Raw genomic sequence first — 15249 nt, forward strand, 5'->3', positions numbered from 1 at the left:
GAACATTAGTGTACCAGACCCTGCGCTTAGCAGGATCTGAAAACATGTAAACATCTGTGTGGTTAGGAGACAACATGGAGACATAGCAGCCAAGGAATCAGTATGGTGTCAGTGTTGCTTGAGATGGTTTAGTGGAACCCATGTTTAGGTATACTCCTGGAGCAGTGAATTCCATTTGAACTGCCAGAACCACACCTTCCCACAGCAGGAATGAGAGGTCTTATATTCCCTGTATCATTGCTAGCACTTGCTCCTACTAGCCTTTGACTAGTTAGCTAACTGAGAGCTGTGAAATGATTATCAGTAAGGTTAAACNGTTAGGAGACAACATGGAGACATAGCAGCCAAGGAATCAGTATGGTGTCAGTGTTGCTTGAGATGGTTTAGTGGAACCCATGTTTAGGTGTACTCCTGGAGCAGTGAATTCCATTTGAACTGCCAGAACCACACCTTCCCACAGCAGGAATGAGAGGTCTTATATTCCCTGTATCATTGCTAGCACTTGCTCTTACTAGCCTTTGACTAGTTAGCTGAGAGCTGTGAAGTGAATTTGTTTGATTATCAGTAAGGTTAAACAGTTTTCGTGTTCCCTAGTTGTTTCTATGTGAATTGCCTCTTTGTATTCTTTACACATTCTTCTATCTTGTTCTTTGGCAACTAGCGGGCTCTTCTCCTTGTTGCCACTGTCCTGATATTATTCAGTAGTTTAGGGCTTTTTGTTTCATTGTACTCAGTGTTTCATATGTGGGCCCTCTCAATTTGAAACTCTCCTTGAGTTACAGAAAGTCTTCTTAATTTCCTATCTTCTGGTTTCTCTGTTCTGTCTTTTCCGAGCAAACTTTTGGGTTAGCAAACTTTTTCTGTAAAGGGTCAGATAGTAAATAGCTTCTGCTTTGCAGGCCACACAGTCTCAATGGCAACTATCCAGCATTACTGTTGTATTGTGAAAGCTGCTCAAGACATAATGCACGGGCGTGGCTGTACTCCAATTAAACGTTATTTACTAGAACAGACTGGATTTGGTATATGGGCTGTAGTTTGTCAGTGACCTTTGCTCCAAACGTTATTTACTAGAACAGACTGGATTTGGTATATGGGCTGTAGTTTGTCAGTGACCTTTGCTCCCGATGCACCCCTTTAATATTTTTTCTATTTCCCATCTTTCCTGGGGAGTAAAAACCTGCCTGCCTGCATCCTAGGAGCAAGTGAGAGGGGCTGGGAGCCACCCCATCAACTGGTAAACTTCCACTGAATGTCGCTGTTTTTAGGACAGGACTTCCACCCTTGGCTGTGTCAGGTGCCCTTGTGTCCAGAATCTCTTTTGAGCCTCTGCAGAGTGTAGTCTTCTTCCCATGGAGGGGAATATCATTTCTGGATATGAGTAGGGGGGGGCTTTAACCCCTTAAATAAAGAGACTCAACTTTAGTGGGACCTGGTGTCCCCAGTTGCTGCCCTTTCCTGAGGCTCTGGCCTATAAATCAGGCTGCTCCTGGCCTGTCCTCACTGCCGCCTTAGGTTTTGCCTCTGGTCTAAGTCATTTGCTACTTACTCATATGCTTTTGTTGTTATCATCTGTTTTTTGTTCTCATGGGTTCTCTTTTTTAACAGCTATGCTTTTTTTTTAAATTACGAAATGTGTCATATCCATAGAAGAATGCATAGAACATATGAGTATAGTTTATAGAGATGAATAAAATAACTGCCTATGCCTCTAGCTCCTGGGTTAAGAAACAGCATTATAAACACCTGTGAAATCCTGTGCATTGCCTGCTCCTCCCAAAGGGAGTCATTTTCCTACTTGTTAAGCATTCTTCTACTTTTTCAATGTCCGTATTCTTAAACAGTACACTTTTCAGTTTAAAAAAATGAAGTGGGAAGCACTTAGTGTGTAAGGAAATTGACTCCCAGATGAAGGCTTCCAGCAGAAGATAAGCTGAGGGTCATTACTGTAGATTGAATTGTGTCCCGCAAAAGGATATATTAAAGTCCTAATCCCCGGTATATGAAAATGAGACCTTTTATGGAAAATAGGCCTCTATACTTATAATCAGTTAAGGTAAGATCATACTGGAGTAGGCTGGGCCCTTAATGCAGTGTGACCAGCGTCCTTGTAAGAAGAGAAGAGACACAGACACAGGCACGTAGGGAGAATAGCGTGTAATGACTGAGGCAGAGCGACGTGTCCATAAGCCAAGGGATACCAACAATTGCTGGCGACATCAGAAGCCAAGAGAAAGGCATGGGACAGATTGTCCCTCAGAGTGTTCAGAAAGAGCATGGCCCTGCTAACATCTTGATTCCTGATTTCCTGACTTCACAACTATGAGAGAATAGATTTCTGTTGTTTTAAGTCACCCCATTGATACAACAGCTCCAGGAAACTCATAGTCATGTTCTGGCTACACCTCCCATGAGCCGGTCCTGGAGAAGTCAGTGGTCAGGTCATTAGGGAGTCCTGGGAAACTTAAGGCTCACTACCACCTGAGCTGCAGTATATACCAGGGAGTGTGACAGAAGTCTGGACTGTGGGAATGGGGTCCTCTGTATTTCCTGCCTGGGCTGATATGCTTTCTTCCAGGTCATAGGAGGTTAAGTGTGGGGCAAGTGCCCTCCGCTGAGCCAGGGAGCAGGCATGGATGGAGTAGTCTCAGAATACATGGTGAAGCCAAGCAGGGCACAGAGAGATTCTGGGCCACTACTTCTCAGGGCTAAAAATGGTTCAGTAGTGGCAGGGACTTAGTGATCATAGCCTCAGTATGTTGTCCCCTTGAGTCACGCTTACCACTCTACTGGCTGCCTTTTGTGTGTGATACTCTGGTCCTGGGATCACTTTTCACTGGGAATTCATTTGCTCCTTCTTTGTATTGAATCTCCTGTTCCTGTGCTCCATCTTTACCGTTTTATATGTTTGCCCTCTGGTTTAGCAGAGCATATAGTTAGTGGCTTTCCGAGGAGAGCTGCCTGGGAAGTAAAATGTGAGGCCTTCCTTGCCTGAAAGGCCTTGAACTTAAAGCCAGAATCCCAAGCCAGCACTGGGTAAAGCTGAGGGCCAGTTTAACAGCAATGCAGGAAGCATTTAGACAGTGGAAAAGTTCTCTGTTGAGGACCTCCAATATTTCTTCCTTGAGGTGTTTTCTGTTGTCAGAGTTGCCATAAAGGATTGTTTCAGACTCAGGACTCTGGTTGCCAAGAGGGGAAAGGGGACCTTAGCCTTTAGCTTTACAGTATTCACACCTTAATGCTGTGTTAGCTGCACTGTCCAGAGGCCCAGTCATACTTCGTCTACAGATCAGACCACCAGCCTTCTGTGGGGAGGAAGGCAGCGATCTGGCAGCAGGGAGCTGAGGGGGGATATAGGGATCTTACTGTTGTGCATACAACTTTTACCATTCTTTTGGTGAGCATGTGTCCTTGGGCTCTGAATTTCACGAGGGCTTCTCAGTTTTTCCTCCCCAGCTAGTAGGGATGGGATGGCTAGAGGGAGCTGCAATTAGATATTTCCCTTTCCACGGGTTATTTAAGCTCTGGTGAAACCTCGGTGTGCTCACTTTGGCACCACATATACTAAAATGGGAACAATACAGAGATTAGTATGGCTCCTGCACAGGGATGATAGGTGAATTTGTGAAGTGTTCCATATTGTTAAGGCATTATGCTGAGGGAAATAAGTCAGACCGAGACAGGCAGATACTGTGTTATCTCCTATGTGGAGTTAAAAACAACAGCTCATAGACAGAGATCAGACTTGTGGTTACCAGAGGCAGAGGATGGGAGGAGGGGGCATTGGAGAAAGGTGGTCAAAAGTACAAATGTACAATTGTAAGATAAATAAATACTAGGAATGTAACATACAACATGGTAACTGTAGCTAACACTGCTGATATATAGGAAAGTTGTTAACAGAGTAAATCTTAAGAATTCTCATCACAAGGAAAACATTTTTTTCTTTTTTCTCTTTTTATACTTGTATGAGAAGATGGCTGTTAACGGAACCTATTGTGGCAATCATTTCACAATAAATGCATATCAAACCATCATGTTGTATACTTTAAACTTATGAAGTGATATATATCAGTTATTTCTCAGTAAAACTTGGGGGGGGATGTTTCTAACAAAATACTTAAAAAAAATAAGATATTGGGATAGGCTCTGGCAAAATGGTTTCTTTCGAGGACAGGCCTTGTTAAGAACAGAGTATGTTGTACTCTGATGTATTTCAAAATGGCTATTTTTCCCCTCCTCTTGCCAGAAGCATGAGGCAATGTTTCTTTGCTTTTTTTTGGTTTTTTGCTTTTTAACCACGCGAACTTGGTAGAGCTCCTGGAAGTATCAAGAAAACTTGCAGAAATGTGTCCCCCTCCCCCCAGAGGTTTGTCTCTAGGATTTGCTCACACTGAACCTCCAGCAATTTTGCATTTGTAGTTTAGGTTTTTCTAGCTGGCACTTGTTCCCACAGCTTTCTATTCATGGGTTTCTGTTTGGTAAGTTGTGATTCTCTATATCCTTCTGTCTCTCTCTCCTGTTTGGGGGCAGCAGTTTACCCTGTGACCTCAATTCTCTGATGGATCTGAGAAGTTTGATTTCAAGTTTGTTCAACTTTTACTTGTTAGGGTGTTGTTTATTTATATGCCAGACTGGAAACTGGATGTTCTCTTCTGTGCTTCTTTAATCTGGGAAATTCTTCATAATTGCTTCTTTAATATATTCTTCCTTTATGTTTTTTCCCTCTCCTTTTGGATTCCTAATATGGACATTGACACCACTAGTTCTTTTCTTTATCTCTTTCTTTCCCTTTCTTTTTCCCTCTCCTGAGGGTATGTTTGTTGATTTTAGAGAGAGAAGAAAGTAGGGGGAGAGAGAAACATCGATATGAGAGAGAAACATTGATTGGTTGCCTACTATTCACACCCTGAGCAGGGATCAAACTCACAACCCAGCTGTGTGCCCTTACTGGAAATTAAACCTTTTGATGCATGGGATGACCCTCCAAGCAACTGAGCCACCTGGCCAGGGTTTTGCCTTTTTCTTTCATTTTTTTTCTTTTTATTGCATGTATTGGAGTGATGTTGGTTAAGAAAATTATACGGATTTCAGGTGCACAGTTCATGTGTAACACATCATCTGTATGCTGTATTGTATGTTCACCACCCCAACTCAAGTCTCCGTCCATCACCATTTATCCCCCCTATATTCTCCTTCACTGCTCTCCACACCCAGCGAACTGACAATCACCACACCGTTGTTCATGTCCATGAGGTTTTTTCTCCATTCCTCCACCCTCTTACCCAGCCTCCTTCTCAGGCAGCAGTCAGCATGCTCTCTATCTGTGTGTCTGTCTCTGTTTCACTTGTGAGTTCATTTTGCTCATTACAGTCCACACATGAGTGCAATCATATGGTCCTTGTCTTTTTCTGGCTGGCTTATTTCATTTAACATGATGCTCGCCAGATCCATCTGTGCTGTCACAAAGGGTACAATTCTCTTTTTTCACAGCCAAGTAGTATTCCATTGTGTAAATTTACCACAACTTTTTTACCCACTCATCTACTGATGGACACTTGGGCTGATTCCAAATATTGACTATTATAAATAATGCTGCAATGAACATAGGGGTGCTTATACTCTTTTGAATTAGTGTTTCGGGTTTCTTCAGATACATCTTCAGAAGTAGAATCACTGGGTCATAAATTTTTAATTTTGGAAGGTAAATCCATACAGCTTTCCACAGTGGCTGCACCAATCTGCATTTCTACCAGTAGAGCATGGGGGTGCCCTTTTCTTTTTTCAAAGATTCTATTTATTTATTTTTAGATAGAGAGGAAAGGAGGGAGACGAGAGGGAGAGAAACATCACTGTGTGGTTACCTCTTGTGCACCCCCCACTGGGTACCTGGCCTGCAACCCAGGCATGTGTCCTGACTAGGTATTGAACCAGTGACCTGTTGGTTTGCAGGCCAGCCCTCAATCCACTGAGCCACATTAGCCAGAGGGAGAGTTCCCTTTTCTTTACATCCTTGCCTGCACTTGTTGTTTCTTGGTTTACTGGTAGCCATTCTGCAGATGTGCGGTGATATTTCATTGTGGTTTTAATTTGCATTTCTCTATGATGAGTGATACTGAGCATATGTGTATTGGCCATCTGTATGTCCTGTTTGGAGAAGTGTATGTTCAAGTGTTTAGCCCATTTTTATTTTTTATAAAGTACATTTTATTGATTATGCTAGTACAGTTTCCCCAATTTTTTCCCCTTTATCCCCCCTCCATCCTGCACGCCCCCTGTCCAGCATTCCCCACTCTTAGTTTATGTCCATGGGTTGTAGATGTAAGTTCTTTGGCTTCTCCATTTCCTACACTATTCTTAACCTCTCCCTGTCTATTTTATGCCTACCAATTATGCTTGCTATTTCCTGTACATTCTTCCCCATTCTTCTCATCCTCCCCACTGAAAATCCTCCATGTGATATCAATTTCTCTGATTCTGTTCCTGTTTGCTTAGTTTTGGGGGTTGTTTTTTTAAGTTCAGTTGTTGATAGTTGTGTTTGTTGTTGTTTCACGGTTCATAGTTTTTGACCTTCTATTCCTTAGATAAGTCCCTTTAACATTTCATATAATAAGGTCTTAGTAATGATGAACTTCTTTAACTTGACTTTATCTGGGAAGCAACTTTATCTGCCCTTCCATGTTAAATGATAGGTTTGCTGGGTAGAGTAATCTTGGATGTAGGTCCATGCCTTTCATGACTTCAAATACTTCTTTCCAGACCCTTCTTGCCTGCAAGGTCTCTTTTGAGAAATCAGCTGACAGTCTTATGGGCACTCCTTTGTAGGTAACTCTCCTTTCCTCTTGCTTGTTTTACGATTCTCTCTTTCTCTTTAATCTTGGGTAACTTAATGATGATGTGCCTTAGTATGTTCCTCCTGGGGTCCAATCTCTTTGGGATTCTCTGGGCTTCCTGGATTTCCTGGAAGTCTATTTCCTTTGCCAGATTGGGGAAGTTTTTCTTCATTATTTGCTCAAGTGAGTTTTCCATTTCTTGCTCTTCCTCTTCTCCTCTTGGCACACCTATGATTCTTATGTTAGAGTGTTTAAAGTTGTCCCAGAGTTTCCTAAGCCTCTCCTTGTTTTTTTGAATTCTTGTTTCTTCATTCTGTTCTGTTGGATGTTTATTTCTTCCTTTTATTCCAAATTGTTGATGTGAGTCCCAGTTTCCTTCCCTCCACTGTTGGTTCCCTGTATATTTTGCTTTATTTCACTTTGGGAAGCCTTCATTTGTTCCTTCATTTTGCAACTGAACTTAATCAGTTCTGTGAGCATTGTGATTACCAGTGTTTTGAACTCTGCATCAGATAGGTTGTCTATCTCTTTTCAGGAGCTTTGATCTGTTCTTTCAGTTGGGCCATATTTCTCTGTTTTTGGCACACCTGTTATGTTGTAAGGGAGCCGGGCCTTAGGTATTCACCATGGCCTGGCAACCTCTTTGCTGTGTTGTGTTGCTGTCTGTGGGGGAGGGGTCAGAGAGGGAATAATGGAACTTGCTTACTCAGCTCTAGCTCCACTTCCTAGTGACCTTTTTCATGTGACACCGGGAGTTTCTCCCACTGTGGCCACCCCTGTAGTAGTTTACAGCTTGCTTTGAGTCTTTAATTTCCTGTTCAGTGAGCTCTGCCTTGCCCACATTGTCTGCCGCCTTACAGCACGTCCTCTCAACCAGCTCTGTCTCACCCACACAGTCCACTGTCTACCCTCAAATCCTGTCTGTTCGGCTGCCCATCTCCACCACTCCTACTGGTCTGGGTGAATGTTTCTTTAACTCCTTGGTTGTCAGAGATCCATGCAGTTTAATTTTCTGCCACTTCTAATTGTTTATTGTTTTTAGGTTGGTTTTTATCCTTCTTTTAGTTGCATGAAGAAGTAAAGCATGTCTACCTATGCATCCATCTTGTCTTGAACTAGTCCGTTTTTAAAGTGGATTGTTTGTGTTTTGGTGTTGAGTTTTATAAATTCTTTATCAATTTTGGATATTAATCCCTTATCAGATATATCATTAGCAAAATATGTTCTCACAGTCATTGGGTTGTCTTTTCATTTTCCTCATGGTTTCCTTCACGAAAGCTCTGTAGTTTGGTATAGTCCAATTTGGTTTTTTTTGTTTGTTTGTTTCCCTTGCCCAAGGAGATATACCAGAAAAAATATTGCTACAAAAATATTGCAAAATGCCCTGGCTGGTGTAGCTCAGTGTATTGGGCGTGGGCCTGTGAACCAGACGATCGCGGTTCGATTCCCAGTCAGGGTACATGCCTGGGTTATGGGCTGGTTCCCAGCAGGGGACTCATGAGAGGCAAGTATACATTGATATTTCTCTCCCTCTCCCCTTCTCCTCTAAAGATAAATAAATAAATATATATATATTGCAAGAAATATTGCAATGTCTGAGATTTTACTGCCTTTGTTTTCTTCTAGGATTTTTATGATTTCAAGCCTCACATTTAAGTCTTTAATCCACTTTGAGTTTATTCTTTTGTGTTATGCAAGAAGGGGGTCTAGTTTCATTTTTTTTGCACGTGTCCAATTTTCCCAGCACCATTTATTGAATAGACTGTCTTTACTCCATTGTATTTTTTTGCCTCCTTTGTCAAATATTAGTTAACCATTAAAGTGTGGGTTTATTTCTGGGCTCTTTATTCTGTTTCATTGATCTATGTGACTGTTTTTCTGTAAGTACCATGCTGTTTTGATTACTATGACCTTGTATGTAGTTTGATATCAGGTAGCATGATATTTTTTGTTCTTTTTTTAAAAATGTATTTTATTGATTATGCCATTACAGTTGTCCCATTCCCCTCCTTCACTCCCCTCCACCCTGTTCACCCCTCCCCCACCATTTCCCCCCTTTCATTCATGTCCATGTGTCAAAAGTTCTTTAGATTCTGTATTTCCCATAGTATTCCTGCCCTCCTTCCTATTTTCTACCTACCGTCTATGCTACTTATTCTCTGTACCTTCTCCCTGCTTCTCCTCCTCCACTCCCCTGTTGCTGACTCTCCATGTGATCTCCATTTCTGTGTTTCCTCACCCGATCTAGCTGTCCTCTTAGTTTGCTTTTGTTTTAGGTGTGGTTGTTAATAACTGTGAGTTTACTGTTCTTTCGCTGTTCATATTTTTTATCTTCTTTTTCTTAGATAAGTCCCTTTAACATTTCTTTTTTTTAAAAATATTTTATTTATTTATTTATCTTTAGAGGGGAAGGAGAGAGGGAGAGAAACATCAATGTATGGTTGCCTTTTGTGCGTCCCCTGCTGGGAGTTGGCCTGCAGGGAACCGGCCTGCAACCCAGGCATGTGCCCTGACTGGGAATCGAACCACGATCCTCTGGTTCGCAGGCCCGCGCTCAATCCACTGAGCTACACCAGCCAGGGCCTAACATTTCATATAATAAGGGCTTGGTGATGATCAACGCCTTGAATTTGACCTTATCTGGGAAGCGCTTTATCTGCCCTTCCATTCTAAATGAAAGCTTTGATGGATAGAGCAATCTTGGATGTAGGTCCTTGCCTTTCATGACTTGGGATACTTTTTTCCAGCTCCATCTTCCCTGCAACATTTCTTTTGGGAAATCAGCTGATAGCCTTATGGGAACTTCTTTGGAGGTAACTTTCTGCTCTCCTTTTATTGCTTCTAAGATTCTCTCCTTATCTTTAGTCTTGGGTAATTTAATTGTTATGTGCTGTGGTGTGTTCCTCCTTGGGTCCAATTTTTGGGGGGACTCTCTAGGCTTCCTGAAAGTCTATTTCCTTTGCCTTATTGGGGAAGTTTTTCTTCATTATTTGTTCAAATAGTTTTCAATTTCTTTATCTTCCTCTTCTCCTGGCTCTCCTATGATTCAGATGTTGGAGCATTTAAAGTTGTCCTAGAGGTTCCTAAACCTCTTCTCAGTTTTTTGAATTCTTGTTTCTTCATTTTCTACTGGTTGGATGTTTCTTTCTTCCTTTTGTATCAAATTATTGAGTCCTGGTTTCCTTCCCATTTTTATTAGTTCTCTGTATATTTTCCTTTATTTATCTTTTCATAGCCTTCACTTTTTCCTCTTTTTTGTGACGACACTCAACCATTTCTATAAGCATCCTGATGACCAGTGTTTTGAACTCTGCATCTGATAGATTGTCTGTTTCTTCATTGCTTAGTTCTTTTTCTGAAGTTTTGATCTCTTCGTTCATTTGGGCCATATTTTTTTGTTTTGGTGCAGCTCTTATGTTGTAAGGTGAAGAACCTCAGTTATTCGCCAGGGCAGGGCAACCCATGTGGCTGCATTGTGGTGCTGTCTCTGGGGGAGGGCCAGAGAGGGAACAATGCCTCTTCTTTGCTCCATTCTAGCCCCACTTTCTGTGTGACTTCCATTGTTTCCCACAAGTGGATTGTGCCCTTTCAGGTGTTGATTCTCAGGTGGGTTGGTTTGTATACATTCTAGGACCTCGTGGGCCTCTTTCAACGTACTCTTCTGTGAGACTAGGAGTTTCTCTTGCTGCCACAACCCCCACAGATTTTTACAGTCAGAGGGGTCCTTAGTGAAACTATGAAACTATTCATAGTGAATATGAAACTATTCCCTCACTGAAATCTTGGGTTCCTCAGGCTCTCTCACTCCCCAGTTGTTCTTCTGGCTTATTGGCATGCAAATGTGGTACCAACTGGTCCACTAGCTGCTTCCTTGCCATTTGTCCTCCCTGCCCTAGCTGCCTTTCTCTGCCCCCCTACAGGTCCTTGGTTGTTGGATTTCCATGCAGTTTGAACTTCTGGTAGTTCTGGTTGTTTTTTGTTTTTCAGTTGGTGGTTATCCTTCTTTTGGTTGTGCAAGGAGGGGAAGTGTTTCTACTTATGCCTCCATCTTCCCTTTGTGTTTCTTTTGTGTCAGTTGTTACTTCTCTTCTAATTTTATTTATTTGAGTCCTCTTTTTTTTCCTGATGAGTCTAGTTAAAGGTTTCTCAATGTTGCTTATCTTTTCAGAGAACCAGCTTTTGGTTTTATTGCTGTTTTGTTTTGTTTTTTTAGATACTATTTTGATTACTTCTGCTCTGATCTTTATTTCCTCCTACTCACTTACTCACTTTGGGCTTTGTCTTTTTTTTCCCCCTCAGTTCCTTCAAGTGTAAAGTTAGATTATTTATTGAAGCTTTTACTTGTTTCTTGAGATAATGTTATGAATTTTCTTCTTAGGACTGCTTTCACTGTGTCCCATAGATTTGGGGTTGTTGTGTTCTCATTTTTACTTGTTTCAAGGTATCTTTTGTTTTTTTCCTTGGTCTCATTGTTAACCCATTCATTGTTCAGAAACGTGTTACTTTGCCTCTATGTGTTTGTGTGTTCTCCAGGGTTTTTTAATGTGTGTGCGTATGATTGATGTAGTTTCACACCATTATGGTCAGAGAGGAGGCTTGATTTGATTTCTGTGTTCTTAAATTTATTGAAACTTATTTTGTGTGTTAACATGCGGTCATTCTAGAAAATATTCCATGTACACTTGAAAAGAATGTACATTCTGTTGCTTTTGGGTGAAATGCTCCAAAGATATCAATTAAATCCGTCTGATCTAGTGTGTCATTTAAGGCCACTGTTTCCTTACTGATTTTCTGTCTAAAAGATCTATCTATTGGTGTCAGTGGGGTGTTAAAATTTCCTACTCTGACTGTATTTCTGTCTGTCTCTATTATTGTGTCCCTCAAGGTTTGTTTTACCTATTTAGGTGCACCAGTGCTTAGTGCATACATGTTTACAAGGGTTATGTCCTCTATGTCCTCTTGCATTGATCCCTTTAGCATCATATAATGTCCTTTGGCTCTTGTTGTGGCCTTTGTTTTGAAGTCTGTTTTGTCTGCTGTCAGTATTGCTACCTCAGCTTTTTGTTGTTCCCATTTGCATTGCATATCTTCTTCTATCCCTTTTAGTCTGTGTGTGTAGCTTTTGTTCTGAGGTCGGTCTCTTGTAGACAGCATATATGTAGGTCTTGCTTTCTTATCCAGCCACCGTACATCTTTGGAGCATTTTAGCCATTTACATTTAAAGTGATTATTGATAGGTATGTATTTATTTATGTTCCTCTGTTGTTTTTTCTTCTTAACACAGGCCCTTTAACATTTCTTGTAATACTGATTTGGTGGTAACAAACTTGTTTAGGTTTTTATCTAGGAAGCTCTTTATTTCTCCTTCAAATGATAGCTTTTTTGGGTAAGGTAGCCTTGGTTGTAGATCCTTGATTTTCATCATTTTGAATATTTCGTGCCAATTTCTTCTGGCCTGAAATGTTTCTGTTGAGAAATCAGCTGTCAGTGTAATGGGAGTTCCCTTGTAGGTAACTAGCTCTCTTTCTCTTGTGGCTTTTAAGATTGTCTTTTTGTGTTTTAACTTTTGCCATTTTAATTGTAATGTGTCTTGGTATAGGCCCATTTGGCTTCATCTTGTTTGAAATTCTGTACTTCCTGGACTTGTCTTTTTCCTTCACCAGATTAGGGAAATTTTTTGTCATTATTTCTTCAAATAGGTTCTTGATCCCTTGTTCTCTTCCTTCTTGTACACCTATGATGTGGATGTTATGCTTTATGTTTTCCCAGAGGTCCCTTAAACTATCCTCATTTTTTGAAGTTCTTTTTTTATTTGCTGCTCTGATTGAGTGTTTTTCTCTGTCTTATCTTCCAAATCACTGATTTGATCCTCTTCTTCATCCAGCCTACTGTTTATTCCTTCCAGTGTATTCTTCATTTCAGAAATTGTGTTCTTTTTTTAAAAGATTTTATTTATTTTTAGAGAGAAGATAAGGGAAGGAGAGAGAGAGAAACATCAGTGTGTGGTTGCCTCCCCCTACTGGCCCACAACCCAGGCATTTGTCCTGACTGGGAATCAAACTGGTGACCCTTTTGTTTGCAGGCCTGCTCTCAATTCACTTAGCTATACCAGCGAGGGCATGTCTTCTTCATTTCTTAGTGGCCCTTTTGTATGGTTCTGAGTCCTTTTTAATACTGTTGTAGTTCTTGCTAAGTTTCTTGAGAATCCTTCTAACAATTTTTAAAATTTTTTATATAATAAATTCCTTGCCTCTATTTCGTTGAGCTCTTTTTGTGGAGATTCCTCCAGTTCTTTCACTTGGGACCTGTTTCTTTGTCTCCCCAATTGTGTTGCCTCTTTGTGTTTATTTCTGTGTATTGTGTAGATCTGCTATATGACTCCCAGTGTTTGTGGGGTGGCCTTATGTAGTAGGTGTCCTGTGGGTTCCAGTGGTGCATTCTCATTCATCACCTCAGCTGGGTGCTCTAAGAATGTCCCTTGTGTGAGTTATGTGGGCCCTCCTGTTGCAATTGAGATTTGATTGCTATTGGCCCATTTGTACATGGGATTGACCCTTGGGCTCGCTGTGAGGCTCAACCCCAGCCATGACATGCCAGCAGTTCTATAGGTGCTGACCACATAGAACAGAATTCGCCTCGGTAAAGTTTAGTTCCTGCCAAGATTTACCTTTAGCTGTATCACTTGTAAAGTTTATTCGATCCTGCTCTCATGTTTTCTGATACAGGCCACTGTGTGTATTGATTCTGGGCTTCTTGGAATGGACTATGGTGCAGACTAATGTAAAGTGCTGCCTGTGACTGGCCCTTGGTAACCTGTTTGGAGTTACAAGAGATCCAGTTTCTGGCTGCTTCTGCTGGTCCTAGATGCAGACAAGAAGGACCAAGCTGCTTATCAAGGCTCACTTTTAACAGCACCAGGCCTGGGGGCAGATCGGCAAAAGTCCCAAGGCATCCCTAGATTCACCTCTGCCGGCCAGCTGCCTTTTAGGCTCAGTCAGTGAAAGAGCCTCTGGCTGTACTGTTCAGCAGGGTGGAGGGTGAGGAAATCCAGAGGGTGGGGACATTTTTTTCCCCCAGTCTGATGCCTGGTTGAGGAGGGCCCCACCCAGTAACTGGCATCTTAGGCATAGGGGAATGACTTAGCACAGGGATCCTGGCAGCTGTCCCTCAGCTCTCTTCCCAGAGCCACAAATCTTAGATTCTCTTCACACATCTCTAGTCTGCCCTGCCCTTCCTCTGCTGGAGCCCAGGGTGAGTTACTAGAGTAAAATTTTGTGCATTAGTTTTTTAAAAAGATACATGTGTTTTAAGTGGACTCCCACCTCTCCCTGGTGTATAGAAACCTCGCTGCTTTTCACAACCAGATATTATGTAGGTGCCTTTTCCTGGCTCTGGTGCTTTGGGCTAGGGAACCCTGCTTGGTGTTTACACCACATCTTCTCAGGGGCAATACCGCCTGCCCCACCAGCTGACATATCCCTTTGGAACCTCAGCTGCCAGCTGTGGGAGCAGGGCCAGTGCTTTTTGTGTCTCCACCCTTACTACCAGTCTCCATGTGGCTTCTTCTGTAAATCTCTGGTTATAAGATGTCTCTTCATCTAGTCTTCAATTGGTTATTCAGGATGATTGTTCTATAATTTAGTCGTGATTACAGCTTGGTCCTGGGAGGAGGTGAGTATAGTTTTCACCTACTTTGCTATTACCTTGAATCTCCCTTACTTGGCCTTTTTTGAAGCAATCCTCCACCTGTCCCTAACATCATTCATTCACTGAGTACTTTATTTCAGTGATGTTGTATTTAATATCTGATGGGGGATAATAGATGCTTCATGATTACTATTACTATTTCCAGCTTCCTTCATAACTTTCGAGCCTATTTATTATGCTTTTTAAAAAGAGCTTTATTGAGCCCTGCCTGGTGTAGCTCAGTGGATTGAACATCAGCCTGCAAACCGAAGGGTCACTGGTTTGATTCCCAGCCAGGGCACATGCCTGGGTTGTGGGCCAGATCCCCAGTAGGGGGTGCATGAGAAGCAACCACACATTGATGTTTCTCTCCCTCTTCTTCTCCCTCCCTTCCCCTCTCTCTAAAAATAAATAAATAAAAATTTAAAAAAAAAATAAGTTTTATTGAGATAAAATTCACATACCAGTTTACCCATTTAAAGTGTACAATTCATTGGTTTATAATATATTCACAGACTTGTATAAATATCACCACGGTCAATTTTAGAACATTTTTGTCATCCTAAAAAGAAACCTAAACTTTAGCTGTTGTTGCCCTAACCTCCATACCCAGCCCCTATTAATGTATTTTCTGTCTCTCTAGATTTGCCTATTCTGGAAATTTCATATAAATGGAATCAAATAATATAAAGTGTGATTTCATATAAATGGATTTATATTTCATATTTAT

At 41.4% G+C, this 15249-nt stretch overlaps 1 protein-coding gene and 1 non-coding gene across 3 annotated transcripts in view; both read left to right on the forward strand.

Moving 5' to 3' along the window:
• Positions 1-15249, forward strand: part of KAT14 (lysine acetyltransferase 14) — a 55197-nt gene that overhangs the window by 28164 nt on the left and 11784 nt on the right. The gene's annotated exons all lie outside the window — the stretch shown is intronic.
• Positions 3541-3644, forward strand: LOC119004220 (U6 spliceosomal RNA). The gene has a single exon (XR_005070149.1). It is a non-coding gene; the product is annotated as a U6 spliceosomal RNA (small nuclear RNA).

This window comes from Sturnira hondurensis, unplaced genomic scaffold (genome assembly GCF_014824575.4).
Source record: "Sturnira hondurensis isolate 20B ecotype Veracruz unplaced genomic scaffold, ASM1482457v3 Scaffold0019186, whole genome shotgun sequence".
Lineage (NCBI taxonomy): Eukaryota > Metazoa > Chordata > Mammalia > Chiroptera > Phyllostomidae > Sturnira > Sturnira hondurensis.